General features: G+C 47.8%; 1 protein-coding gene across 1 annotated transcript in view; it reads left to right on the forward strand.

Moving 5' to 3' along the window:
* PPM1G (protein phosphatase, Mg2+/Mn2+ dependent, 1G) overlaps positions 1–2719 on the forward strand; it is a 30912-nt gene that overhangs the window by 969 nt on the left and 27224 nt on the right. The window lies entirely within an intron of this gene.

A 2719-nucleotide genomic window follows, 5' to 3' on the forward strand; every position in this document is an offset into this window, starting at 1 on the left:
TCTGCGCCGGGGTGCTCGGGAGGGCGCGAGGACGGCTTGCCTCGGGCGGAGGAACGCTTCTGAGCGCCTCGGAGAAGGCAGCAGGGAAGCAGTGGGACTGGCACAGCCACCGCGGGCTGTTCTGCCACCCTACGACCATTTTGTGCCCAGAACCCACCACGGAGGCACAGGCAGGTGGCAGACGTGCTCAGGAATCACACTGAGGCTTATTCTGCTGAAATCTGCTAATTTACAGTACATAGCCTGAGCACTTACACCCTTCCTGTTCACAGAGACGGCCTGCTCCCTCAGATTCACAGGGCCCCTCCCTGCGCAGCCTCTGTGCAACATCACCTCTGTTCTAGGAAGTTGATTACAAAGAATCTACAGCTATTAAAATAAATTAAAAAAAAAAGTGAGGTTATTACATTTCCAAATGCACATACGCAACTCAAAGCAAGAAGTAAAGAACGTAATATCCGGGGAATACCAGACTACATGTAGTGCATACAATCTTACTCTGTCCACGATCACACGTGCTGTTTTCTCTCCAGATTATCACATTAAGTTGCTTCCAAGGTGGCTGCCAAATTCAGCATCCAGAGAAAGTATTGCTGAGATAAAGAATCAGGATTGCATCCCCAGGAGAGGGGGCAGCACGTCCCTTTTCCATGGAGTAACACCTCCTCCCTGCCGAGGGGTAGCGAGTAAGAGCCTGTCTACACAGCTGCGCTGACCGGAATAACCAGCATCGACTGACTGAGCCGTCACACTAACAGCCCTTTACAGGGACACCACTCTGGCACGAGAGATGCTTTGCTCTGATATACTCGGATGCTCAGAAAGTAAAGCTGTTATTCCAAAATAAATTTCATGCTGGAACATCTGCAGTGGGAGAGTTTACTCCAGGGCACAGATCAGTCCAAAAGCTGAAGACAGCAAAAAGAGTACGATGTCATATGGTTAAAGTGATGAGTGCCACTCCTCAAGCTTGGACCTAATCAAGCCACAAATTTACAGGCAAGATTAAGAGACAAAACAGAATTTAACTGCATGATCACTAGAAGCCTGTGTTTTTCATATACATGTGAGACATAGGGCCCACACGCGGGCAATTGCAGCCGGTATCAGTCAGCACCAAATCAGCACTTCCTCCAGTGAGGCGGTGCAACCTTGACGGATGAAGACTCGAGAACCAGAGGCCCCGAGTTTACCCCAGGCCAGTCAACAATCAACAATTCATTTTGTGGCCTTCACCAGTCATTCCTCTATCTGTAAGGTGGAACAAAGCTCATATGTCCAACACACAGAGGCAGCCTGCCCTCAAACCAACCAGCCACTCTTGTTCTCAAACTAGAAGACAGTAATTAAAATTTTAAGGAACTTCTTGGGTTTGGGCCTTAATTTGTCTGCAGATGGGGAAACTGAAATCCAAAAAAAACCACTAGAGCCTACCAAATCTTATATTTATGTAGGAGAATACAGAAAAGCCTGGAAGGAAATGTATCTTTCTGTGTCAAAATGATCGGTATTAAATAAAACATATTGAAAAAACTACATGAACTGAACATCAGCTTTGTTCCCCAATGTGTGCCAATTCAGCACAGATCACAGGAAAAAGCACTTCAGGTTATTGTAAGGAATGTATTGTGGAGAATAGAATTAAAGCTTCATACAAACACCCTCCCCATTGCAACCCAAACCGTACAGCTTCACCAGAAAAGGCACATTCTTGCTACACCATGCTAGGATTTGGTTTATGTTAACAAAACCAAGACAGCTTTCAAGAAAGCAAAGGTAAGGAACTGCGGGGGGAATCCTTGACCTTACTTTGACCTCCAAATTTACATCAGAATAAATGACTCTTTCACCACCACCAAAGTTTGAACTACCCTATGTCTACAATAATGAATAAAGCAGACAAACCTCTATGCTCAGCCCTGACTTGGCTGAGAAAAGCTGCATCAGCACTTGTGCCGCAGCACTAGAGTTAACATTTTCTGTCTTTCAGCAACTACCACAGCTATACAGCTTGCCCAGCCAGAGCAGGTTTCACTGAGCCAACGTGAAGCAGAAACCAGTTTGTGGAGACAGCCCCCAATAAGATAAACAGAGAGCAGCAAAGAATGGAAAAAGGGAGAGGTCCAAAACAGTAAGATCTAATCTATTTGTGTCTTCACACAGGACAATTCTGATATATGCACTAAGAAGTGGATGCAAATCAGACAAGCCAAGAAACAAGTCTGCATGCGTGAACTGGCTACACTTCATCGTAACTGAAAACTTCAAAGCAAAGCAAAACCAAGGCATAATTCAAAAGCCGATGAGACTGGGTAACTGGCTGCCTCCGCAGCAGGTACTGTTCACTTCATGCTCCCTGGCGAACACCAAGGACTATCTAGTTATTGCTCTTCATTATTCCCAGAGCAAAAGATCTGCAAAACGAGATGCGCATAGGAGTGCTGGAGACACTCCCTGCTCAACACAGCAGCAACAGCTGGCCCTGACACCACCCGTACAGCAGAGCCTCCAGCACAATGAACACGCAGGGAGAAAAACAGGCCGCCGCACTCTGGCCCCAATGCTCCCGAGCCTGAGAAAGGACGGCCCCGCAGCTCGCGAAGGGCTATCCACGTCCCTGCCACCCCGGGAGTGTGACAGCCCCTCGCCACTGGGGCCCGGGCTGACACGGGGACAGGTGGAAGGAGGACAGCCTGCAGGGCAAGACAAGAGCCCGCAC

The sequence above is a fragment of the Pygoscelis adeliae genome, unplaced genomic scaffold (genome assembly GCF_000699105.1).
Source record: "Pygoscelis adeliae isolate BGI_AS28 unplaced genomic scaffold, ASM69910v1 Scaffold487, whole genome shotgun sequence".
NCBI classification, from domain to species: domain Eukaryota; kingdom Metazoa; phylum Chordata; class Aves; order Sphenisciformes; family Spheniscidae; genus Pygoscelis; species Pygoscelis adeliae.